The following is a 27,821-nucleotide window of genomic DNA, read 5'->3' on the forward strand; positions in this document are numbered from 1 at the left end:
GGAATTACTGGTTTGACAGGTAACAGTCCAGCTCATTGACTGGGCCACATCCATTCGGACCATCCCTAAGAGCCAAAAAGTCACACACCTGTTGAAGGCCCCTCTCTTCCCCACTGCTGCTGTGAGACCTGTGGGACTCCCACACACGCCCCTAAGTACACCTGCCCCGCCTGGACCCCAGGTACAGGTCAAGTTTAGGGAGCATGGGAAGCCCCAGTGGGCAAAGAGCTCATCACTTGCTTCAGCCAGCTTTGACTGGAGAGCCCTGTGCCAGAGACTGGCTGGTTCATGAGGGTCATTTAATTCAAATTCCCCTTTGCTGTTTTTCCTTGTCATCAGGATGAACTTTAGAAATATCAAGGTGAGGAACAGGTTGACAGAACAGGACACCCACACTCTTGGGCCTTCCTGACAGACACCACTGAGCCCTGGCTCATCATGCACAGCCTGGCATTTCCCACTGAAACAGGAAGGAAGTCAGCTAAGAGTGAGGCGGGGTGGGCGAGGTCTGGCTGGAGAAGGAGAGTGAAAAACATCTGGGCAGCGGCACAACAAAGCCCATTAGGAATAAAGGGTGTGCCCCACGAGGTAGGAGCCAGAAGTTAAGGAAGAATACCCTGGTCCTAGACCGTCTTCAAGTACCATCCCACACCCCCACGGAGCACACAGCAGTGGGTGACAGGGGCAGGGGTCGGGGCACCAGAGCGCACAGAGAAAGTCACATGTTCACAACAAACCACAGAAACAGATCTTAGTTCCAAGACAGTGTACTGGGTCCACACATCTGCGTTCCCCTCACCAAATCTTATTAAATGAAAAACAAAAACAAAACAAAAGAACAAGAAATCTGTTGCAGTGTTGAAATACAGGGAAGAATGACATCACCAAACCAGAAGTTAAGAATTCCTAGAAGATTTGCAGCGAATGGAAGTGGACAGAGGAGAAGCTATGAGAGTCAGACATCTGGCCACAAAATCAATGGTCTCTCTGGTCTCAACAGCCAGCTAGAAAAGGCAATGGCCTGGGAGTCTACCAAGCAAATGATACCTACAAATAAACTTCAAAAGAAACGTACAGAAATCATTTGAAGCAAATTATGAAGTTTTCCTAACAAAAAAGAAGACAAATTAAAGGAGAGAGATTTCACTCCTCTGAATAAAGAGGCAGTATTGCAAAAGCATCAACTCTCCCCAACTGATCTATAAATAAAATACAAGGTCATTCTAAATTCTAAGGGGATTCATTTTGGAATTCAACAAATTGATTTGAAATTTCATCTGGAAGAATAATTTTTAAAAGCTAAGAAGTTTTCAAAAAAAGGACATGTGATGAGAAGTGATCTGTCCTGCCAGGAAGCCATGGTCGAGGATAAAGAGCACTGAGAGATGAATGAATGAGCAGGACAGAACACAGCCCAGAGCACAGGGTCAAATACATGTGAGAATTAACATCTGGTCCCAATGGCATTGCAAACAGCATGCAGGGATGGATCACTTAATAGATGTTGACAAAACAATTTACTATTCTATTAAGGGGGAGGGGATTTGGTTAAAATCTTACCCAATATCATATATAAGAATAAAATTTTGGGGCGCCTGGGTGGCGCAGTCGGTTAAGCGTCCGACTTCAGCCAGGTCACGATCTCACGGTCCGTGAGTTCGAGCCCCGCGTCGGGCTCTGGGCCGATGGCTCGGAGCCTGGAGCCTGTTTCCGATTCTGTGTCTCCCTCTCTCTCTGCCCCTCCCCCGTTCATGCTCTGTCTCTCTCTGTCCCAAAAATAAATAAAAAACGTTGAAAAAAAATTAAAAAAAAAAAAAAAAGAATAAAATTTTGATAGATTAGAGACTTAACCAAACATAAAATCCCCATAAAAATACCAGAGGAAACGCTAACCATTATTTTTTTTTAATAACCTTGGGGTGAAGAAGTTCTCTCTAGGGTGATACAAAAGCCAGAAAAACAAAGGAAACCATCAGCAGATTTAACTACAATAAAAAAAATTAGAACTCTGTATAAGAAAAGACATCATTGGGGCACCGGGGTGGCTCAGTAGGTTAAGCAGCCGACTGTGGCTCAGGTCATGATCTTACTGCTCATGGGTTCAAGCCCCACATTGGGCTCTGTGCTGACAGCTCAGAGCCTGGAGCCTGCTTCGGATTCTGCCTCTCCCTCTCTCTGCCCCCTCTCCACTTGCTCTCTGACTCAAAAATAAAAGTGTTAAAAAAAATTTTTTTTTTAAGACATAATGGGGGCACCTGGGTGGCTCAGTCAGTTAAGCATCCAACTCTTGATTTCAGCTCAGGCCATGTTCTCATAGTTAGTGAGATCAAGCCCCATGTCAGGCTGTGAGCCAACAGTGTTGAGTCTGCTTGGGATCCTCCCTCTCCCTCTCTCTCTGTCCCTTCCCTACTTGTTCTCTCCCTCTCCAAAATAAATAAACATTTTTAAAAAGACATAAAAGATGTAAAACAAACAAACAAAAAAAAGAAACTGGGGAAATGTGTGTCTGAAATGTCATGAGAGAGGATGTAGTAAGATCCTTCATATGGAAGGAATTCCCCAAGAGCCTGGCTCAGCTCTCAGCAGACATGTGGCCCAGGCCAGGAACCCGTTCTCTAAGCCCCAACTTCCCACCTGCAAAGACAGAAGCCACCAGCAGCACCTTTCTCATAGGTGTGAGGACTACACAAGATGCTATTTGGGAAGCACTTAGCCCAGAGTCTGAGCAAAGCAAGGAAATCATCAGACGGGCAACCGACCAGAGAGTGTGTTCCAGCAAGTCACTGACCATACCACCACCTGCAAAAAAGAGAAGAAAACACTGGAAAGCCTCATTGGCGTGTTTCAGTACAGGTAGGTGGACCACATCCACTGAAGGGGATGAAAAGGATGGTTGAAAAGGATGCGACAGATAAATAGTTATGGACAGAGAAAGATGGCCACAAATTCAGGACATAGCCACCCTTATTATTTCATTCAGCAAGTATTTCCTGAAAGTCTAGTCTGGGTCAGGTACTGTTCCAGGTGCTGGGCACAGACAGAGCGGTGAAGGAAAAGCCAGAAATCCCCCAGTACCTGCTGGTGGAGGAGGCAGACAATACAGCACGCAGGGAAAAGCGTATGGAGAGTCAGCTGTGGTAAGAGAGGGAAAAGGTAAAGCAGGGCGGGGGCGGCTAGGCAGAGGGGAAGGAGGGGTTGCAATCTTCAATGGCGAGGGCTGAGAAGTGCTTTCACTGAGAAAGGGACATCTGGACATGCTTTCCAATACGTATGCACACATGTGGGCACACACACGTACATAAAGACACAACTGTTACTACCATCACCTGCGAAAGGTGTCCGTGCATAGCACTTTTACTTTCTACTTTTTGTACTTTCAGTACTTTTGTACTTTCGGTATTGCTCCATTTCTTTCCAAGTAGGTGATAAAACAAGGCTGTGAGCAACACGGCATCTGGGGAGAAACCCGAAAGTGAACTTCCACAGACGTGCACTTGGAGCACGGCTCACGGCCAGGTAGTCCCGACGCAGGAGGGTGGGGTCTGGCGCCTGGTGCTCTGGCACCACCTGGTGGCCACTTCCAGCCGAGCAATGTCCTCCGCAGCCCATCAAGGAAGTCCGTCCGCAAGGCGCACAATTGTAGCAACCCCACCTGCCCCGTGGACTGGGACTGGAGAGAAAATGGGCGGCACAGATGCAGTCTGGTTTGTTGGGTGGCAGGGTCAAGGCAGGATTTATTCAGCTTGGATTTTCAGAGTTTTTACAACGTTCCATTATAACTACAAGGGCGCAGTCCTTTACGAATGTACTCGAGGGCAGAAGTGGAGAGAGGTGGGTTGGGGGGCACAGATCCATAAAACCAGGCCCCCTGCGTATGTGTCCCCAAAAGGGTTGGGGAATTTGTAGTGACAAACTCAGGTCACACAGCCTGTGGAAGAGGACGGGTCTTCCCCAGTGAGAGTGCCTAAGGGCCAAGGTCCTACGAGTCTGGCTGGGCTCGGGGGCCACGTAGCTGCTCTCCGTGATTAATCACTAACTAACTGAGCATGGGCACAGGCCACTAAGCCAGCACCTCCTCACCAAAGCCCAGAGGAGACTGAGGTACAAGCCCCGGGGTGACAGGGCAGTGATGCTGATCACACCAAGGACTCTTCCTGGGACACTCGTCCCTTCTCCGTCCTCTGGTCCTCGGTCTGGGTCGAGGGCCCCTCCTCTGTGCGCCCTCCACTAACCCGCCACAGCACCTGTCACCCTGACAGGGAACTGCCGTCATCCCTGAGCATGTGCCTGCTGGGCCACGAGCTCTGTACCCATCTCGTTCGCCACCAGGGACGGCACCTACAAGCGCGACATCCTGCGTCTGAATGCAGCTCTCCACCTACCACCAGCATGGCAGGGGGCAAGGGCCTCTCTAAGCTCCACTTCCCCCTCTGTGCCCCACCTTGTGCAGCACTCGCCTGAGTGCTCCGTGTGCATGAGGTCCCGGAGCTGAGGCCGCCTCTGTGGGTAAGTGCTGACGGCAGGGCCCGGCACAGGGCAGATTCTCCAACGGTTATTTTGGCCTCAGTCCCCAGCACAGAACCCAGCAGTCGGCTGTGTTCTCAATAAAAATGGATGAATTACTCCCCAGCCTACTGTGGAAGGGAAGGGGCAAGGTCAGAGCAAGGCTGTGATGCTTGAGCCACCCCAACAGCACCCCCAAGCCATCTGGTTCTGCTGCCCCCCAAAAAGGCTCAAGGACTGCACAAAAGGACTTGAAGGAGACAAGGCCCTCCCGCAGGTACAAACAGCCCTGCAGGGTGGGGCGGGGAGAAGTGGTGCAAATACCGGGGCTAATGCCTGAGGCAGGAGGGGCCGGGGGAGCACAGCAACATTCGGGGCTCAGGCAGGACCCAGGTGGAAGTTACCTCCCAGCAGCCGCCTCAACTAAGAACAGGTGAAACTTGCCTTAACAATCCCTCCAGCCCAGATCCCTCCCAGGTTCCCTACAGACTGATCTTCAAAGCCCAGCCAGCCCATGTGAACATCACATCCTAGCCCAAAGGCCCATGTGACCATCACATCCTAGCCTTGCTGTCCTTGCTTCCTGTGGACTCCTTCCCCCACCCCACCCACCGACTCCTTGCATTCAAACCCACTCCCAAGTGGTCAGGGCTGTGGTCCTCACAGGGGAAGGAAAGAGGGGGCTTAGAGGTACCACAGGCCCTGCCTATGGGGAAGCATGTTCTGTGCTGGGAGCTGCAGTCCCTCTGCCAGCCCTGTGGAGGCGGCTTCCAGCCAAGGAAGGAGAGTTGCGCAAACAGGTGCCAAAATGCTGCCGGAGGTCGCCGGCGGCCACGCCTGCCCTGCTGTCTCTCACAGGGGCCGTGAGACCATCCTCCCTCCTCTCCTCTCCAGTCTTAATCTAGATGTTACTTCCTCCAGGAACCCTTCTGGGACCCCCTCTGTTATGTCCTTCTCCCGCTGGCTTTTAGAGCACCCAGCCTTCTCCTCCATGGCACCTGCCACAGTTGTCCTGCATCTGGGTTCGTCTTCCTCCCCGGACCGCCACAGCTCTGGCACACAGCACTCGGCTGCCTCTCCGAGACATCCAGTAAGAGGGTCACGCGAGCCGTGTCAGGAGCTGGCCCAAGGCTTCCACGGCTCACAAACCCTTTCCTGAGCAACCTTTGTGCTGCTGTCAACGTAAGTTTAGGTTCTGGAACTAGATGCTCAAAAGTCACAAAGTGTCACACGTTCCAACGGATGGCCTTCATCTTACAGAAAGGAAAACTCAAGTCTCCTTGCTTAAACAGTCACATTTATAAAGACAATCTCAAAGGAAATGACAGAAAGGAAGGTTCAGTTACAGTTACTGGGACGTTTCTTGATATTTAATTATTTATAGATTCTACCTCATCGGACTTCCAGTTTAAACTGCCAAAGCAACAGGTCCCTGTTGCTCTAAGGCAAATCCGGTAAGATGTACAAATAAAACTCATCGACCCACCCTTCCCCCGCCGCCCTCCCCCTTCCACACTCCAGAGGTAATCACAGCAAGCAGCAAGGTGTATTCCTCCAAGCATTTCCGCTAAGCCGCATAAATACACATAACCGAGCGGGACTCATACCAGAAACCAAGGTCATAGCCTCAAGCGCCTGCAGGGCCCAGGCAGATGAGGTCACTGGTGAAGACGCAGGTATAACAGGAGCAGGACACACGCGGCCTGTGGCTAACTACACCACTTAGAGCTTTCCATTTGGAACATCTGTAAAGCTCTGAACTGGCCACACAAAGCAACCAAGGGGGAGATTAGACAGTGCTCTTTGGGCCGGGTAGCAGAGTGCACAGAAGTTCAGATTTTGGAGCCCTGGTCACAGCCTGGGCCTAGCGTCTATTGGTTGGGTGACCTTAAGAAAGATATTTAGTCTCAGGGCGCCTGGGTGGCTCCGTCGGTTGAGCGGCCGACTTCGGCTCAGGTCACGATCTCGCGGTCCGCGGGTTCGAGCCCCGCGTCGGGCTCTGGGCTGACGGCTCGGAGCCTGGAGCCTGCTTCGGATTCTGGGTCTCCCTCTCTCTCTGCCCCTCCCCTGCTCACATGCTGTCTCTTGTCTCTCTCTGTCTCTCAGAAGTGAGTATTTGAAAAAATAATCTTAAAAAAAAGATACTTAGCCTTTCTCTGCTTCAATTCCCTCCTCTAAATATAGGTGATCTAATACTGCCCATCTTGTGAGTTCACTGTGAGATGAGAGTAAGTTCACTGTGGAAAGCACTTAACACAGTGCCCAGCACAGGGTTATCTGCCACCACAGGCCACCAGTTTGCAACCCCTACTGGAGACGTTATTATGCAATTTATCTTTTAAACCCACCGGACTGTGGCCTTGTCCCATGTCGGAACAGAGAAAGCCGGCTTCTTTGTAATAAACGCCTAATCCATCGCTGCCTTTCTGCCACTCCAAAAATTAGAAAGTATCTAATACACTTTAACGTGTAAAGTTAACGTGGAATACACACGTTAAAGTGTATTAGATACTTTCAGATTATGTTCCCCACAGAGTTAGAACAGTTCACACTCCCTACCAGCAATGTCATAGAGGACCCACTTCCCCACTCACTTGCTAACACTGGTTTCATTGTAACTTTTTTTGCTAATTAAAAAGGCAAAAAAAGAAAACTATTGTTTTAATTTGTATTCATTCTGCTACTGATTATCGTTTGAGGCAGAGATCTCAACTTCTTTTTTCCTCCCTTTCTTCTTTAGAATGAGAACTCCTGTTTTTAGCTAAGCCCACCCTGTGCTCCCTTGTAGCTCAATGTGGCTAACCTCTACTCATTGAGGTATAAATGTTAGTGCTGTGTGAGACCTTTAAGAAGGGTCTGAAAGGGTCACTATGAAATTGTGACTTATAATAAGAAATATGTATTTGGTCTTTATCCCCCTTGCTCGTACAGAGCTCCTAAAATGCTTGGAATTTTCTAGGTGATGAGAGAAAAAATATATATATCTTATGTTAAAAAAAAAGAAATGTCCTGAAAGTGCACGGGCACACCCTTCTTCCCCTTGTCTTCTTCAGGCTTTTGGAATGCAGATGTAATGACTGGAGCTCAAGCAGCCATCTTGAATCAGGAGGCAATCTGCTATAGATGGAAGAGCTGCAAGACCTAAGGAACCTGGGTCTGGGATGACACTGATTCCACCATACCAACCGTACACTGCCTACCTCTTCACTTTTTCATGAGATGAAAACATATAAACCCTTATCGTTCAAGCCATTTTATGGGGTTGTATATTGTATGCAACCAAATCTAGCCCTAATACACCCTCTCATCCCCAAAAGTCAAAACTGAACCTGTATTTCTCCTTCCTTAAGACAGATAAATAACAAAGCCTCTATGTTTCATTTCCTCTGTGTTTATTTAAGTGTCCTAAACATGGAACACTTATTTCTTCACTCTCTCATCCCTTCTCCCAACCTTAGGTTTTGCAAAGGTGGTTTAGAATTTTTGTTTTCAGCCTATTATGTTTTGTCATACAGCAGTTCTCCTCTATCTTAAAAACTGTTAATAAGTTAACACAATAAAAACTCCGATGCACAGCAGCGGTAGTCACTGAGATAAACCACAGGCACTGACAGGTGCCCTGCTCTGCTCTGCTCCCTGCATTCTTCCTCTATCCCATCATCTCTGCCCTGCTTTCACTGTCCTTCCACTGGACAGTTTTACAAGGCATTTTCTCAGCTGCACTTCATAGATACTGTATGTTTTATGCCCTCACATGTTTGAATCGCCTTTCTTTTGCAATAAACCGTGAGTGGCATTGTGGCTGGGCACACAGAGGACTGCAGCCCCTCTCCCTTGAACAGTCTGCAGACAAGTCCATTGCCTTCCAGCCTCCAGCACTGTATATGGGAAGCCTAATGACAGTCTAATTCTCTTTCCTTTAAAATCCTGCTCCTTCTTCTTACAAGAGATTTTTCTCTTTCTTCTTGGAGTTTAAGAATTTTACTACAAAATAGGTTAAGTGTTAGCCTTAGTATGAACTGAATCCACTGAATCTGAAGAATCACATCTTTCTTCAGTTCACCGCTATTTCCCTCTACTGCTTTTCTATTACTCCTCCATCTATTCCTTTTTCTCCTTCTGGAACTTCTATTACCCCCATGCCAGGTCTCCTGGATAAGGCCTCTAAGTGTCTCACATTTTAATTCATGATTTCCATTTCTTTTTATTATTGTTCCGGGTTGTGAGGCATTTCTTCTGTGTGACTTTCCAAACCACTAATTTCAACTCTTCTATTGATCTTTGAATACAAAATACATGTTTTTTAGTTCCAGAAAGCCTCTGGTACACGCCAATCTCACCCCTTTGGGAGTTCATTCCTTGTGAATTGAAGTTCTTAAGCGTCCTCTCCATTCATCCTGCCTCAAAGGAGCCACTGCTCCAAGTGTGAAGCTTGGCCTTCCCTCCTTTCTATGGCCAAGTCTCCAAAAATGTGCTGTCACTTGCCATTGCCTGTTGAAGGATATGGGTTCTCACATTCCCCGTTCATGGCAGACTGCTTGAGCCTCTGCGGCAGCAGAAGCCCGAAGCCCTGGGCGACCTGACAGCCTCTGTTCAAGAGGGCTCAAGGGAAATGAGCTGGTGAAGTGTGACCTTCCTGCTGAGAGGTGGGGGGGCAGATGCTCTCCCCTTCGGTCCCCACCCTGGTGATGACAGGAGAGAGGAGTCCTCGCACCTGCACAGACTGGGGGCAATTCTGCCCAGATTCTCCGCGGACAGCAGGTGGGCAACCACCATCCCTCTCCAGGAATCCAGTTCTGTTTTCTTTTTTAAGTCTTTTTTTATTTTATTTTTTTCAAAAAAATTTTTTTTTTTTAAATTTTTTTTTCAACGTTTTTTATTTATTTTTGGGACAGAGAGAGACAGAGCATGAACGGGGGAGGGGCAGAGAGAGAGGGAGACACAGAATCGGAAACAGGCTCCAGGCTCCGAGCCGATCATCAGCCCAGAGCCTGATGCGGGGCTCGAACTCATAGACCGCGAGATCGTGACCTGGCTGAAGTCGGACGCTTAACCGACTGCGCCACCCAGGCGCCCCTCAAAAAAATTTTTTTAACGTTTATTTATTTTTGAGACAGAGAGAGACAGAGCATGAACGGGGGAGGGTCAGAGAGAGGGAGACACAGAATCTGAAACAGGCTCCAGGCTCTGAGCTGTCAGCACAGAGCCCGAGGCGGGGCTCGAACTCACGGACCGCGAGATCATGACCTGAGCCGAAGTCGGCAGCTTAACCGACTGAGCCACCCAGGCGCCCCTAAGTCTTTTTTTTTTTTTAATTTTAAAAAGTTTATTTCTTTTTTAGTAATTTCTACACCCACCATGGGGCTCGAACTCACAACCCTGAGATCAAGAGTTGCATGCTCTTCCAACTTGAGCCAGCCAGGTGCCTCATCCTGGAATCCAGTTCTAATCAGACCCAAAAGCACAGACCGTGGAGACAGGTTCCATTTCTAGAACAAGACTGACCTAGAGTCCAATCTCAACCCTGCCACTAACTTGCTTTGCGACCTCAGGGAGATTACTTCCCTCTGAGTCTGTTTTGTCTTGTGCTCCTGCCCATCCTCCAGCAGTTGTCTCCAGCATCCTCCTCGGGGAACCAATCCCACCAGTAGGTAAGTTTCAGGGAAAGAGCTTCTTCTAAGCACTATATGAATTACTTGTATTGTAGCTAATCGCAGAACATGAAGGAAGACTGAAGCCCTGGTAGGAAAACATCAGAAACTTCGCCTTCTGCCTCTTTTGTGATAACGGGTTGACAGAAGGGTAAGGCTACTAGAAGAATCTGAAAAATATTGTAATCTTTCAGCTTTTAAGATTTTTGTGATTTCTCCTACCTGTACAGAATCTCTTAACATTCTTTTAGGCAAACACTCTCTGCTTTTCCCCCTTTTATTCTTTTATGTTGTCTCAAGACCCGAGAACCATGGCCACAAAGCAGATGGGTATGGAGAGCCATAAGAGAGTCCAAGTTGGTTTCAGTCTGGTAATATTCACTGAGCACCTACTGTATATAAGGCACTGCATGGGATACAATAATGGGCAAGACACAACCCCTGCCTTAAAAGAGCTTAAAGTCTAGAGGCGCCTGGGTGGCTCAGCCTGTTAAGTGTTCAGCTTTGGCTCAGGTCATCATCTCAAGGTTTGTGGGTTCAAGCCCCGTGTGAGGCTCTCTGCTGTCAGCATGGAGCCTGCTTTGGGTCCTCTGTCTCCCTCTCTCTCTGCCCCGCCCCCCGCCCCCCGCTCTTGTGTGTGCACACACTCCCTCTCTCTCTCTCTCTCAAAAATAAATAAATACTTCTTAAAAACAGAGTTTAAAGTCTGGTAAAGGAGGTAAGGTAGGAGGTACAGGGTACATCAAAAAAAGCATGACGTGATGCAGAATGTAGGCAGGGCCACGAGGAAGTTAAAATATGTGCCATGAGGGTTTAAAAGGAAGGAGAGCCCCCAGCAGCTGGGGGCACACAGATAGGGCTCACAGACTCTTAGGGAGCAAGAATGGGGGCGGGGAGGGGAAGAGGGTGGCAGGGCACTGACCACCAGAGTGCGGTCTCTTGAAGACAATGACCACGTCTTATTTGTCTTCATATGCCTTCACCCTTCCTCCCACGGCCAAGCAACTCACACAAGAGCTGGCCTTTCTGATGAAGGGTCTGGGGCAAGGGTAGCTGAACTGGAAAGAGAGAGGAGAAGGGTCTGTGCGGAAGTACAGGGACAGACTGAGGCTGAGAGAAAGGAAGTCATCCCAGGTACTGGGGAGTCAGACACAGAACATCCAGCTTCTCACCACTGGAAGCAAAAAGGCAACAGCATAACAAGGGAGCAACAAGAGGTTCTGCACAAGGAGGTGGAGAAAAGAAAAGCCCTTGATGTAAGATCCAACAGAGAAAACCTCTGAGTTTAATCTGGAGAGAAGGAACCTCTGCATGCATGGCCCACGGGCGATGTCTGATGTCCCAAAAGCCACCCTGCAGCTCCTCAGCCCCACAGACCCCACTTGGCAGGAGGTTCCTCTGACCGCACCACCACCCAGATCACCTGCACCAGCGTGCACCTTTCTGTGCCTGTATATTACGGCCCTGCTCAAGAGAGCACATCTGACTACGGTCCATAAGCCAACTTACCAGGAATACATGTGGGGCTTCATAATCCCAGGCCAACGGGATATACCATCCCAGCACGTCTCTTTCCAAACAGAAGCCGCTGTAAAAGTAGGAGGAATAACTACATTTACAACCATGTTCCATATGGTAAGACTTGTTTTTCAAAGCTCAGCAAGGTCAGACCAACTATAGTGCTGTAAGATATGATTTCAGCCTGTTCTTTGAAATGTCAGTTTTTCCCGCAGGTCAATATTTTATATCACCATTAGCCTACCAGGTAGCAAAGCCTGTCCCTTGTTCATCAAAATCAACTTAAACTTCTTAAACTTCTCCTTTCCTGTCATGCTTTGGATACATGCTGTGTTAAGCATGCAAGGGTTTGCCCTGGGGAATCACCCCCAAAGAGAAGCATGACTCTATGGGAATGTGCATTCTGGCAGGCCCAAAGCACCAGCCATGGCCTCGGGCACTACCCAGCAGGAAGGGGACTCAGGAGTACCCAGACACAAACACCCCTGCCCTCTGAGCACCCTGCTGTTGAAAAGAGTGTTCATACAAGGGAGGGAGCGGCCGGCATGTCCCGACACAGAGACGGCCTCTTGGCAGCCCGCTGGTACAGACAAGTATCCTGCATAGGGTGCCTGCAAAGGCCCCCGTCACTGGTTTCTGTCCTCCACAGCACCCCCCCCTCCCACCTCACTCCACACCCAGGAGGGCAACAGCACCACCTCCTTCACTGAGGAGAGTTGACTTCAGCTCCCTTGGGTCCCTCCCTTAGCCTAAATGTTTCTGTATCTTCTCCTGGTCCTCTGCTCCCACCTCTGAGAAAGAGGCAATTGCCAGAGATCCAGGGCCAACCACTGGCCTGGGCTCAGGGCTAAGACACCTCTCCCTGGCAACCCCAATCTCTTCCACTCTCTTGGTCTTACCCTCTACCTGAGAACACCTGCAGTCCTCCCAGTCTTCAAAAGAGCTCTGACCCTTGAACTCCAGGCTGCTTCCCATCAGACACCCCAACTTCCTCAGTACCGCACCCTCTCACTACCACCCGCCTGGAAACACTCTACCTGACGAGTGGGGCTGCTCCCTCCCAGGCCACCAAGACCTCCCAACTGCAGAGACTAGTGACCTCAGGTTCTCCCACCTCTTGGTTCACTAGTCCCTCTTTCTGGAAACTCAGCTATCGGCCCCTAATAACGACTTTGTGGCTCTGTCTCCGCCCATCCCGTTAGCCTCTCTAGCCTCCTCTGCTGGCTCCTTTCTTCTGCTGACCCCTTCCTTTTGTCCTCTCACCTTTCAGAGCTTCCCCTCAGCCCCTCCCCCCGGAGATCTGGCGTCTGCCTCCCTCTCCAGCCCACCACCACCCTGCTATGTCTCACGCTTCATGCTCCAGCAACAGGGAAACCAACCCAAACACAGACACCCACTGAACTGCTGGAGGCTCACCCACTGGCCCACCTGCTTCCCACCTGCTTCCAGCAGCCAGGCTGCGCTCAGGCGGCCCCCTTGCTACCACCCTGAGCCACACGGCTCACCAAACCTTCTGATCCTTCACTACCGACAGCTGAGAAATATTAAGCGAACACCTCTAACGTACGTATATTTATCTGTACGTTAACTACACATTCTAATGTACCGATGTGTTATACATATTATAAAACAAATACAATGATCAAAGCAATAAAGATGAAATAAATAGGCTAAGCCAATGACTTTATTTTATTCATCAACAATACAAAAAACTTTCATTCTCATGATTAATAATAGCTTTAATAAGAGCAACGTGACTGATATGCTTCCCTTTTCTCAGTGTTTTAAGTACACTTTTTACAGATGTGCAACATACACACAGAAAAGAGCACAATTATAAGTGCACAGGTTAAAGAATTCTCACGAAGTGGGTATATCCATGTAGCCAGCACCCAGAAGGAGAGACCAAACATCACCAGCACCCCCAGAAACCCACTGCACCCCCTTCTATCACTACCTACCGCCCAAGGGTAGCCATCCTCGTGGACAAGATGTCACAAAGTAAGGATCGCAATTCCTTTTAAAGATGAGAGTGAGGGGCGCCTGGGGGCTCAGGTGATTGAGTGTCTGACTTGACTTTGGCTCAGGTCATGATCTCATGGTTCTTGAGATCGAGCCCTGTGTCAGGCTCCATGCTCGGTGTGGAGCCTGCTTAAGATTCTCTTTCTCTCCCTCTGCCCCTCTCCCCCACTCACACTCTCTCTCTTTCTCTCACAGAAAAAAAAAAAAAACAAACTTCAAAAGATGAGGATGAGGAAACTGAAATTAAGCACCTCTCTCAAGCTCGCAAACCTAAGGTGAGTCAGAGCAGGACCCCAGGTCTTTGGACTTCAGTGTTTCAGTGTTCTGTTTCTATTTGCAGAGAAATACTGTTTCCAACATAAACACCCTCACAAGAGGCTAAAACACTTAATAAAAGAACATGCTTGGGACGCCTGGGTGGCGCAGTCGGTTAAGCGTCCGACTTCAGCCAGGTCACGATCTCGCGGTCCGTGAGTTCGAGCCCCGCGTCGGGCTCTGGGCTGATGGCTCGGAGCCTGGAGCCTGTTTCCGATTCTGTGTCTCCCTCTCTCTCTCTGCCCCTCCCCCGTTCATGCTCTGTCTCTCTCTGTCCCAAAAATAAAAGAACATGCTTGTGGACTCTGCCCATCCCAAAACACAACTCATGACAGAAGAGAAGAATAAAATGGTCTATTGATCCAACTTTGAGACAGACACGTAGAAAGTCTGGACAAATGTACCCCAAGTGTTAAGAATAAGATAATGGCTGATAAAATCTTTCCATTTGTAACAACATGGATGGACCTAGAGGGTGAAATAAGTCAGACAGAGAACAAAAATACAGTATGATTTTATATATGGAACCTTAAAACAAAACAAAACCAAAACAAAAAACAGATTCTTAAATACAAAGAACAAACTGGTGGTTGCCAGAGCAGAGATGGGTGGGGAGATGGTGAAACAGGTGAAGGGATTAAGAGGAACAAACTTCTAGTTATGAAATAAATAAGTCTGGGGCGCCTGGGTGGCTCAGTCAGTTAAGCATCCGACTTCAGCTCAGGTCACGATCCCACAGTTTGTGAGTTCGAGCCCCTCATCGGGCTCTGTGCTGACAGCTCAAAGCCTGGAGCCTGCTTTGGATTCTGTGTCTCCTTCTCTCTCTGCCCCTCTCCAACCTGTGCTCTGTCTCCCTCTCTCCCTCTCTCTCTCTTTCTCTCTCTCTCTCTCTCTCTCTCAAAAATAAATGTGAAACAAATTTTTTTAATAAAAAATAAAATAAATAAAAATAAATAAGTCAACACCAAAAATTAAAAGCATTTGTACAGGGGCGCCTAGATGGCTCAGTTGGTTAAGTGTCTGACTCTTGGTTTCAGCTCAGGTCATGATCTCACGTTTTGTGAGTTCGAGCCCCACACTGGGCTCTATGCTGACAGCGTGGAGCCTGCTTGGGATTCTCTCTCTCCCTCCTGTCTGCCCCTCCCCCACTTGCTCATGCTCTTTCTGTCTCTCTCTCTCTCCCTCAAAATTAATAAACAGACTTTAAAAAAAATAAATAAAAGCATTTGTACAGCAAAGGAAACCATCAAAAAACAAAAAGGCAACCTAGTGAATGGGAGAAGATATTTGCAAATGACATATCCAATAAGAGGTTAATATGCAAAATATATAAATAATTTACACAACTCAACACCAAAAAGATGCCAAATAATCTGACTTTTAAATGGGCAAGGGCTCTGAATATTTTTCTAAAGAAAATATGCAAATGGCTTACAGACACGTAAAAGATGCTCAACATCACTCATCATCAGGGAAACGCAAATCAAACCACAATGAGGTATCACCTCACACCAGTCAGAATGGCTAGCATGAAGAAGACAGGAAACGACAAGTGTTAGTGAGGATGAGGAGAAAAGGAAACCTTCGTGCACTGTTGATATGAGTATAAATTGGTGCAACCCCTGTGGAAAATAGTATGGGCGTTCCTCAAACAATTAAAAATAGAACTACCCTATGATCCAGTAATTCCAGTACTGGGTAACTGCCCAAAGAAAACAAAAACACTAATTGGAAAAGATACATGCACCTGTATGTTTATTGCAGCATTATTTACAACAGCCAAGATATGGAAGCAGCCCAAGTGTCCACTGACAGAGGAGTGGATAAAGAAGATATGGTAGGCATATATACACAATGGAATATTATTCATCCATAAAAAAGAATGGGATCTTACTATCCGTGACAATATGGATGGTCCTAGAGGCTATTATGCTAAGTGAAATTAGAGAAAGACAAATACCATATAATTTCGCTTCCATGAAGAACCTAAAAAACAAAACAAAAAGCTAGATTCTTAAATACAGAAAACTGGTGGTTGCCAGAGGGGAAGAGGATGGGTGATGAGCAAAAGGGTATTAAGAGGTACAAAGTATGGTACCAGTATTAAGTCGCGGAGACGAAAAGTACAGCATAGGGAATACAGTCAATAATATTGTCATGGTAGGGTATTGTGACAGATGGTAATTACATTTATCGTGATGAGCACTGAATAATGCATAGAATTGTCCAGCCACAAATCACTATGTTGTACACCTGAAGCTCATATAACACTGTATGGCAACTATACTTCAACAATAAAAAAAAAAGGAAAACGATAAAAAGAGATGATGGCTTTTTTTTGGGGGGGGGGGACATCTATCTTTATTTTCTTACTTTTCCATAATTAGCATTTAATAATCAGGGAAAGAACTACTTTTTAATCGAGATATAATTTACATACCATAAAATGGACCCTTTTACACTAGAACTCAGCAGGTTTTAGCATATTCACTAAGTTGCACAGTCATCTCCACTAATTCCAGAGCACTTTCATCAGCCCCAAAAGAAACCCTGTCCCATTAGCACGCACTCCTGTGCCCCATCTCCCTGGCGGCCACCAATCTACTTTCTGTGTCTATGGGTTTGCTTCTTCTAGACATTTCATAAAAACAGAATCATGCAGTATGTGGCCTTTGGTGTCTGGTTTCTCTCACTTAGAATGTTTTCAAGGTTCATCCATGTTGTACTAAGAACCAGTACTTCATTCTTCTTTATAGCTAAATAATACTCCATTGTATGGATGTACCACATTTTGTTTATCCATTCATCACCTGATGGATATTTGGGTTGTTTCCATTTTGGGCTATTATGAGTGACATTTCTACTGCTATGAACATGCATGTACAACTTCTGGTGTAAGCATTTGCTTTCAATTCTCCCAGGTATATACCTAGGAAAGGAATTAAGTCATGTGGTAATTTGGTATTTCATTTTTTGAGACACTGACATATTGTTTTCCAAAGAGTATGCACCATTTTACATTCCCACCAGCAATATGCCCTCCTGCAGAATGAAGGTACCAAGCAAATCTCTCCAGGGCGGTTCGAAAAGATGATGTCCAGAGGAATCACCACAAAAGTGGCCCCAGGTACACTGCACACCTGCACAGCATTTTATTAGCTAGAAAACACATGTTCAGGCAGACTGGATGGCATGGAGCTTGCTTTCAAATCTTTTACCCCTCATATGTGTACAGTTCTTTAGAGTGGAGAGTGTATTCACATGCATGATCCCTAGTTTAACCAGGAACTCCTGCTTTCTCTGTTAATTATGGTTTCATGTTCTGTCTTCTCTCCATCATTTCATTTGTATTATATTTTATGTCATAATCAGAACAACTACTTTGAAATCATCTGATACTTGAATGGTCCCACTCCCACTGCCAACCCTTTCCTATGACTTGCCCATGGATGGTCTTTTATTCTAACTCATGTCTCAGTGATGGGAGCATGCCTTCCAATGATTTCCCCCTGCCCCCGGAGTGGTGCATGGTTGTAGCAAAAGCTACACACAAGGCGTGTCCTTATACAACTGGAAAGAATTTCCGTTACCGCCAAATGTGAACTAAAACTGGGCTGAGAATTCTCTCTCTCTCTTTTTTTTTTTTTTTTTATTTTGGTCACAACCTTTTCCCTCAAAACTTGACAGGTACTGTCCCATTGCCCCCTGGCACCTATGCTGTAGGTAAGCCTGAGCCTCGCTAATTTTTTTTTCTTTGATTTAAAGGTTCCTTCTGCCAGGATGGTAATGGTATCCTCTCCCAATTTTGGCTAATTTTGCCTGGCTCATGATGAGCCCTTCTAATCTACATATTCAGGTCCCTCTTCAGAAAAATTGAGGCTTCCTTCTATGCTGTTTGTTCTGGTCTCCAGGCTGGTTCGTTATCCACACCTTGGGGTCTCCTCTGTGGCTTTCTTGTCCCTTCTGAGCACGGCAATGTGTCTCCTCCTGACCCCTTGACATACCGCGGTGCCACCGTCTCAAATGCTGGCATCATGCGCTTCATTTCCTTCTGTACCTTAAGTCCACAAGCTGCGTTCTCATCTCTGTCTGTTGACTCATCATCTCACTTTTCACAGCATCTCTCACTTCTCAGGGAGGACAAAGACAACCTTCGAAGCTGGGAAACCTTCTGTCCAAAGCTTGCTCCTCCTCTGTTTCTTGCACACCTTACCGACTTCCCTTGACACCACTGATCTTCTCAGTGCATCCCCTCCAGTGTTCCTTCTTCCATTTGTTCATCCTTAAATGAGGACACGTGAGACCTGGTCTGGTATTTACCCAAAATTTGCACACATGTTCCCTTTGGTCTCCTCTCTACTCACCCTAACGGATTCAAGGTTCCTTGGGCAGGGTTGTGGGTGAAGGCCCAGCACTGCATCTGGCACTCATCAACTGGGACCACTCTTTAGTAACTGTCTTCGCTTGCCTCAGTTTCCTCTTCTATAAAACTGGATAGTAGTTGAGCTCATCTTTCAACACCCTTTAGCTCTACATTTTTATGGTACTCATGACACATCATACAGATTTAAAAGTTTCATTAGTTTGGAACCAATTATCAAGGACTTTGCTCAACATATGTAAGAACAAGTAATAACCTATTTCTTTTTTTTTTAATTTTTTTTAACGTTTTATTTATTTTTGAGACAGAGAGAGACAGAGCATGAACGGGGGAGGGGCAGAGAGAGAGGGAGACACAGAATCGGAAGCAGGCTCCAGGCTCTGAGCCGTCAGGCCAGAGCCCGACGCGGGGCTCGAACTCACGGACCACGAGATCGTGACCTGAGCTGAAGTCGGCCGCTTAACCGACTGAGCCACCCAGGCGCCCCAGTAATAACCTATTTCTTAAGAAAAACTCACTGTACTTTATTTCAAGTTAAGCAAACCACAAATATTAAGTTCAAGAAATAGGCTTCATTTGATTATATATAAGAAAAAGGAGAATTATAAATAATTTACCAAAAGCTAGCAGAGTACATGGCCCAGGGATGTACTGGGTATGAGATGCATACAAGAAAAAATAAAACAAGAAATGTATACAAGAAGGCAGAAGTTTGGTGCCTGGGTGGCTCAGTTAGTTAAGCAACTGACTTTGGCTCAGGTCATGATGTCACAATTTGTGAGTTCAAGCCCCACAATGGGCTTCCTGTTGTCAGTGCAGAGCCTGCTTCGGATTCTCTGTCTCCCTCTGTGTCTGTCTGTCTCTCTCTCTCTCTCTCTCTCTCTCAAATTAATTAATTAATTAATTAAACATTAAAAAAACTTTAAAAAGAAGGCAAGAGCTACACACAAGCAATTGAGAATCAGCCTTTCTCTTCCTGTCAGGCTGCCCAGCCCCCCACCAATTCCATAACCTTCAGTCTTGTCTAAACACTGGAAACCAGGTGGGAACACTGAAACAATCATGTCACCGCTGGACCTGTCTTTTCAGAGACATAAGGGATAATGACACTGATCGAGAGCTTCCTCGATTGGCACACACATTATCCCAATTAATCCTGGCAAGCACCTGTTAGGGCACTCACTCCTCCATGGTCTCTGGCATTCCAACATGCCCCGTTGGGCAGGCCAAGAATGCAACCTCTGACCAGCCTTTACCCAGGCCACTTTTCAAGGTTGTGCTTGCAGTGGGCAGCTTTGAGGGATGAGACAATGTCTCCCTCAGGGCTGAAAAGCAAGCTTGCTTACTGCCTGCTATAAAGCACCCGGTGCCCCCAGCACAGTGTTTCTCAGCCCTGACACAGAAGCATAGCCTCCATCTGGGCCCATGGCATCACCCCCATGGAATGTGGGAGAAGGGAAATGGACACACATGCTAATGTTTATGCTAGCAATAAAGTCCTTTGCCTCTGACTCAGGCATTACACATACAAAAAGGTAGGAAAAAAAAAAGAAAGAAAGAAAGTAGACAGGGAAAGTTCTCCCTCCCAACTCGCCGAAACCTGAATCCTGTAACCCACCTCTCCTAGATCCCATAACAGAGCTCAGTATACATCCTCCCATCTTTAACTCCAGGTTTTGTTCTTGAACTCAAACTCATCTGGAGTCTCCACTGCTGTCTGGGGTCAAGCTTAGCAATTCCTTCTGGCATTGAAAGCCAAATGTCCCAACAATGTAATAACCATTCCTTCCCTTGCTATTGTGTAACTCCTGATGGCTCATGAATTAAGGTCCTGTGCATGTTAGCAAAGAAATCATTTCTTTTCCCGGAATCTGTTTTCCTGCTCTTACCCAAGAGCCATATGGAATTAATAAATTACTGCTTTATAATAAGTTATGAAGGTTCAGTCATTCATAGGCCATATATATGAGGCTGATCTCAACTACTCTGAGACTCCACATATTTTAAATGGGGCCAATAATGGTGATGCTGGCCCCCAATAACCATCCTCCTCTCCTTCTTTAGTAACAGAAATTCTGGTTTGTAGGTGGACACATGGCTTCCCTGAATAGAGATTACATTTCCCAACCTCCATTACTGCTAGGAGTGGCCATATGACCAAGATCAGGCCAATGAGATGCAAGAAATGTCATGCACAAATTCTGGGAAGTGGCCCTCAAAGGCTGGAATGCAGATGCAAAAGCTAGAGCTCCAGCAGCCATTTCAGGCCTTGAAGTGACCTCAGACTTGGAAGTCGCTCCCAAGATAGCCTCACGATGGGACAACAAGATAGAAGGAACCTGAGTCTCTGACCATGTAGGCTCTATACCTACCCTGAGCTGATTATCTCTTGACTTCTCACACATGAGAAGTTTCTATCTTATTTACGTCTTTGTTATTTTAGTTTTCTGTCACTTATACTCCAAACTACAAAAATGGCTCCCTCATAAGGAGAGAGATAAATGTTATATGAGAATATGTATCACGAAAGATATCCAATAGATGTCAATTTTTATATTCCCCCAACTAAGGGTCTAGCACTATTTTTACACATAGCAGACAAACTCAAATATTTGTTGAAATGAACAGGAATCTAGAAGAATAACGGCCATTTCTGTGCCCTAAAATTTTTTTAATGTTTTTACCAATTTCTTTTTCCAGATAAATATCACTATTTTATCAAGTTTTGTAGACTATCTCATTGGAATTGCCAACATTTGGAGATGTGGCATTGTCACTATTACTATGTGTAGACTTCCCTGGAAAGAGCCAGAAGTTGATTGCTTGATCAACTGATTGATTTTCATCTTATCCATTCAAGAAACATTTTCCCCCCACGCCCTCAAAAAAACATTTAATAAGAGGCTACTCAGTAACAAGCCTCATCATAAACATGAGACTTTGGCATTAACAACCAAACACTAGGTAAATAATCCGTAATGCCACCTCCCCCAACATCCACCAAAATACTCAGAAAGATAGAAGAGGTGATACACATCTATACCATCACTAAAGACTAAGGCCAATGTGCTATTTGGTCCTTATCACCTCCAATTATTGATCCAGGATCAACAGCTGAGCCTATTATTGCTGAAGTCCTTTACATCATACGTGTGCTACATTGGTGGGGTTTAGTCCAGTGGAGAAATCAGCAGAGATATTCAGGCAAGGATCATATTATCAGCAGCAGCATTACTACTGTTATTTACTGAACCATTACTCTGTGATAGACACTTTGTCAAGCACCTTCTCTGTACTAATATACCACTGAGTTCTTATAAAAATTCTCTAAGATGGGTATTGCTATCACACCCATTTTTTTTTTTTTAATTTTTTTTTTCAACGTTTTTTTTTTATTTATTTTTGGGACAGAGAGAGACAGAGCATGAACGGGGGAGGGGCAGAGAGAGAGGGAGACACAGAATCGGAAACAGGCTCCAGGCTCCGTGCCATCAGCCCAGAGCCTGACGCGGGGCTCGAACTCACGGACCGCGAGATCGTGACCTGGCTGAAGTCGGACGCTTAACCGACTGCGCCACCCAGGCGCCCCGCTATCACACCCATTTAACGTGAGAAAACTCACCCTAGCAAGTGAGGTCCCAGGAGGTCAGGTGACCTACCCAAGGACACTGTCAATAAAAGTATCTTCACTGGCTGTGGTAGTGAGTCCTTAGGCAAAGGCAGGATTTGAACCCAGTTCAGCCAGCCCCATTCTCGGAACCCCTTCTCTGTGTTCCATCCCACAAGAGCTGAACAGCGTTTTATGTTCTGTACTGGTACACGTACTCCCATCCACTCATCTGCTCCCTTCTCTTTGCTAAACATTGAGGTTTTTCAACCAATGAACATTAATCCTTTTTCTTTCTCCTTTTGTGAGAGGCAAATGGCTTCATATCAGGGTGGTGGGCCCTGATATCAAGGACAGCTACTCACCTCCAATTATCCCTGATCCTTTCTCACCGCTCTTCAGCCGCGGTTTTCAGCACCAGGGCCAGTGCCAACTAGGTCTCCGCCTCTGCCCTACACTCCCAGGTTTTGGGGTCAGGGTATTACTTAAAGATGTATGTGGCATCACACATCAGATTCTCGTTGGCTCCTCACTGGGTTCGGTAAGCTGATCTCTGTCAGGCATTTAGGCCTACCGGGGGGTGGACTTCCACTTTTGTCAATTTAGGACACCCTTCATGAGCAGTCTGGGTCAATCTCATGTACACTAACTCTAAGACCCATCTGTAAGTTCTGGAAGTTGTACACCAGGCTCTGACCTGCTGCCCAAGCTCAGGACACACAGGAGACCGAGAATGCACAACCCCAGTCACAGGGCTCCCACATCACTTTAGTCCAGTCTGCACGGTTTTGTCATCTTCCTGGACTTCCTCGCACAGCTCTGACAGCTCCCGATCCTGGGATCTAGACACACACCCTTCCCACTGAGGCTGCAGACCTGTCCTGAACCTCAGAACACTGGATGGGGCCCCGACTTTCCTGCTTCAGGAACCAGAGATGTCAAACCAAAAGAGCAGCGGTAGCAGGCATGGTGCACTGCCTGAGGAGGTCTCAGGGAAGATGAAGGGTTGAGACACTGGCCGCGGCCAAGAGCCTCTCTCGGTCTTTTGCACACGGAAGCAAAAGGAACTAATGCTGGACTGTCTCCAACGTTAGTGAAAATAAAAGTGTCAGCAGGAAGCCTGGGGCACCCAGCTTCAGGGGCAGGGGCAGAGGCCCTGCAGACAGCGAGCTGGAGGGGATGCCCCAGCCACCAGCCTCCACACCATTATCTTCCTAGGTTACTACTTTCTCACTGACCCTCCTCCAGCTCCTTCTCTGACTCTGCTATGTGCTCCATCCCTCGCACTGGTGCTCCCCAGCACTCCAGCCAGGATCCCGTGCCCACTATGCAGAAACTTCCTGGGTGACCCAGCCCTCTCCTATCACTTTGGGCCAGCTATACAAGGATGACCCCAAGTCTCTCTCTCTTAGCCAGCAGGGTATTGGAGCCACCTGTGAAGGCTCCACAACATACAGATGACCAGTCTCTCTCCCCCAAACACCACTGAGGATCCTGATGCTCCAAAGACTGAGGACCACTGCTCTGGCCCAGATCTTTCTCTGAGCTCCAGGCAAGCAGGCCAGCTGCCAAAACGCTGTCCCACAGGCCTCCCAAACTCAGCTTGGCTGTTGCCAACACTGAATTCACTACTTCCTCCTCCTCAACCCAATACCCCTGTCTTGTTCCTTATCTCTGCGACTGGCCCAGCCCTGAATATCACTAAAGTGAGAAACCCTGATACTGCCCTCCCATCCACTAAATCTGCAAGAAAGGAGGCCTCTTCCTCAGCTTCTCCCAAACCTGCCTCCTCCTCTCCATCCCCATGGCCAAGTTCAGGGGCAAGAGCCCTGCACTCATCTCCCCCACACCATCCTCTGCACCAGGGTCACAACCAGCAGTGTTCTCCTCCTCCCGCAACTCTGGAACGGAACTCCACTGGCCACAGGACACCATCTGAACTCCCAAGCACTGCCTTCGAGTCCCTCTGAGAACTGACCCTGAACCACACCTCTGAGCGCATCTCCTGCCAGCGTCTCCTCCAGCTGTGTTCACGAGCTTCACCCTCCAGCAATGCCAGGCAGCTCACCACTCCTGACACACAGTGTGTTCTTTCCTGCTTCTGTTACTCTGCAGTCTGTGTCCTCTGCCCGTGTCCCTTTTTGCCCGGGAAACTGAAAATCCATCTTTAAGATCCTGTGAGTCTGGTTCCATCCCACAAGCTCCCATTTCTACTGCTTTTGCCATCCCTGACCCAGCATCACCACTCTCATCTATTTACTCCTGTGTGCCAGGTCCGTGGGCTCCTGAGGGCAAAGCCTGCGGTGCCAAAGCCAGGTGCGAGCTCAGGAAATGTGGAACGAAAACCACTAACGAGATCAAAAAGCGAAGAAAGCAACCAATCTTGAAGGCAATAAAAATAAACCCAACTGCTATCTTGGAAACCATGGCAGGTATTGTTTCGGTAATAGACGCTTTCGGTGATAGATGGGAATTATGTAAAAGAAGAGTCAGCAAGAGCCTGTCGGGGATGCCTGCACAGGTCAAGAAAACAGCACCAGGACCACCAACCACCAGGGTGTGAACACTACAGAGTTTCCCTCGCAACTCAGTACTCCAGCCACGCTGGCTCTCTGTTAACGTCTGGAATTCGCCATGCCCTTGTCCCAACTGGAACCATGACCATGCAGCTGCCACCTGTTCACCTGGTCAAGTCCAACTCATCTTTTCTGTGGAAAGTTGCTCTGGCCTTCCCAGCAGGTAGAGCTGCCCTGTTTACAGTCAGCAGGCACCTTGTACTCCTCCTCTGTAGCCATCTTCAGTGCTTCAGTTAATGTTTTCTATGCTCTTTATTGTTTTTGTACTTATTTTTATACTTCTTTAACTTTGCTGCTAGATTATGAGTTAAAAGACAGCACGGACCAGATTCATCTTTTTTTCTGTACTGTGGCCCCACACTCAGCAGGCCCTGAACAGAACTGGATGGATTATGGATGGATGGATGGATGGATGGACGGACGGACGGACAGACATACAGATGGACTGACAGGCAGGTAGGTCTAAAAGACAGGCAAGAACAAGGAATAAGGCTGCCTTTCATTGCTGGTACAATAGTTCCACATCATCCAGCTCTCTTTACTCTGACTCGACCCTCACAAAGCAATCTCAGATTTTAAAACTGGGGCTTTTTGAGGTGCCTGGGCGACTCAGTCGGTTGAGCACCCGACTGCGGCTCAAGTCATGATCTCACAGTTCGTGAGTTCAAGCCCTGCGTCAGGCTCTCTGCTGTCAATGCAAAGCCCGCTTCGTATCCTCTGTCCCTCCCTCTCTCTGCCCCTCCCCTGCTCGCTCGCTCGCTCTCTCTCTCAAAAATAAACATTTAATATAAATAAAATAAGATAAGATAAAAATAAAACTGGGGCTTTCCTAGTGAAGAAAGGACACATACACACCAGGGATATTCCTGTTTATTTGGAAAGCAGGTGTCAGAACAAACTGACACACTTGCATTCTGGCTGCATATCCGGTGATTTTTCTGTAATTCCAGGCTGCTGTCTCTGTTCCAAAAGGATATTGGCTATATTTATAAAACTAGGTTCCAAGAATCTCTCAGCCTTTAAGAAGCCCCCTAAGATCATGATGAAGCTCCCTAAGATCAATATGCATATTGCCACCAGACCCCAGAGATGCACACGAAGTCAGTCAGGACTTAGTTCCTCTGACTCAACAAAGGACCTCAATGCAGAGGTTTTCATCAGAGGTAAATGCTTCTTCATGAACATGGTCTATGTGCAACGTTTTATGTCCTGCAGGAAGTTGTTACGAAATGCAATGTACAAATGGATGTGCTAAAGTCCATAGGATTTGCTGGGTGGAGAATCAGGACACGGAGTATGAAACCCTGGCAAAGTCCCACCCTCAGCAGTGGGAAGAGTGGACTCCGTGCCCTTTAACTTTCAGGACGGACTGACACCACATCTGATGAGTGCAAAGTTCACAACAGTGCTCATTGCAAAAGAGCCCTGTAGCAGGTATGCCCAGAGAGAAAGTAGAGAAATAAGCTAACTAGAGCAACCTGGCAGGTTTGAAAACAGCAAGAGAATGCTGTCTATCAATCATCAAAATCTTATCTAAAAGATTCTAATCTTCTAATCTTATCAAAAAGCTTCCCAACAAGAACAAATTCTAATCTTAGTTGTCAACCCATCAGCACATGCATTAGTAATTACTGTACTTTACAAGGAAGATCAGGGTTTCCTAGTCCCTAGAATGAAAACAGACCTTAAAACCCTCACTGCAAATTGCACTCCTTACGTTCCATTATCAGGAAATTAAAATAACGAAAACTAAGAGAAACTATCACAAGTACCTTTTTCAATGAACACGTTTCCTTATCTCACCTATGACTCTTCCAATGTCAGAAACCACATCTTGAGGCAGCACAGGGTGCAAGAAAAGACAATGGAGGAGCCCTCGGTTTCTCCCACAGCTACATCTTGGGCAACTTGCTTGGCCTCTCTGAGCTTCCATTTTCTCCCATGCACCTCAAAGACTGCCTTGTAAGAACCAAGACGACCCTGAAAAAACAGGTGTCAAGAGACTTTGTAAAGTGTTGAGATATTTCATAATGAAGGGACCTCAGATCCAACGTTCTCATTTCATAGATTCAAATCAGTTGACACTCACCATTTACTTCATGTATTCATTCAACAAACACTTATGGGGTACCTGCTATGTGCCAGATGCTATGACAGGCCCTAAAGACCCAATGGTGAGCAAAACAGCCCTAGTCCAGGATCTGAAAGCACTATGGGAGACAGACATCACCAACAACTGCACGACAAAGCATGTTGTTACACCCAGCAGGCCATGCTTGGGATCTGGTCTTTTTTCTAAGGGAGGTCAGAAGCCAGTGAAGGGTTTTAAGCAGAGAACCACACACAACTCATTCTGGCTGCCTTGTACGAGCCCTGGGCTAGGCCCAGGATATGGCAAGAACAAATGCAGGCTCTTACTCTACAAAATCGGCTGGCAGGGAGGGGGGCGGGGGTGGTGTTCACCAGGAAGTCCTCATTAGTCACAGAGTGCTATGACACACTACAGGAGGGTGTTGTGGGAGCCTGTGGGGGGAACAGTCTAGAAATGCTAGTGGGCCGAAAGTGTTGGGAGATATGGTGCCCAGAGGAAAAACAAATCAAAATACAGCTACAGAAAGGACACGCAATAAAAAATACCTCAAAATGGTCAAAGTCACCGATTCCACGTAACAAACTTCAGTGCCACAAAAAGAGACACAGCATATTCTCCTGAATTTATTAACTTGTTTTCCATAAATATTTAATTACTGAGAAATGTATCAAAAGCACAGATTTCTCTTGACCTAATTATCAAGCTTATACAAGAGTGGGTGAGAATTATTATAGCCAATAAACATGAATTTAATTATACTCATCAGTCTTTCTTTCATCTCTACGAAGAGAAGATGATTTTCAAAGACATCTTTGACTGTTGAGGCCAAATATTTAAATTTCTTGATTAGTCAAGTAATTGTCTTCACCTTAAAATAAAACCTTATAATAAAAATATTTAAATCTTAATCTTATTTTTTTTTTAATTTTTTTGTTCAATGTTTGTTTATTGTCATAGGAGAGAGAGACAGAGCGTGAGTGAGATAGGGGCAGAGAGTGGGGGAGACACAGAATCCAAAGCAGGTTCCAGGCTCTAAGCTGTGAGCACAGAGTCCGACGCCGGGCTTGAACTCACAAGCCATGGGATCATGACCTAAGCCGAAGGCTGACGCTTAACCCACTGGGCCACCCAGGAGCCCCTAAAAATATTTAAATCT

At 46.8% G+C, this 27,821-nt stretch overlaps 1 protein-coding gene across 12 annotated transcripts in view; it reads right to left on the bottom strand.

Annotated features, from left to right (window-relative positions):
- Positions 1-27,821, bottom strand: part of RALGPS1 (Ral GEF with PH domain and SH3 binding motif 1) — a 315,600-nt gene that overhangs the window by 239,392 nt on the left and 48,387 nt on the right. For 10 of the 12 annotated variants that reach the window (XM_058694076.1, XM_058694081.1, XM_058694077.1 and 7 more), the window contains exon 2: positions 11,664-11,742. The exons of 1 other annotated variant lie outside the window; for it this stretch is intronic. The gene's annotated coding sequence lies outside the window, so the exon portion shown is untranslated. Of the gene's footprint in view, positions 1-5,501; positions 5,620-11,663; positions 11,743-27,821 lie in introns of those variants that run through there. One more of the 12 variants, XM_058694079.1, reaches the window with a different exon arrangement.

This window comes from Neofelis nebulosa, chromosome 12 (assembly GCF_028018385.1).
Source record: "Neofelis nebulosa isolate mNeoNeb1 chromosome 12, mNeoNeb1.pri, whole genome shotgun sequence".
Lineage (NCBI taxonomy): Eukaryota > Metazoa > Chordata > Mammalia > Carnivora > Felidae > Neofelis > Neofelis nebulosa.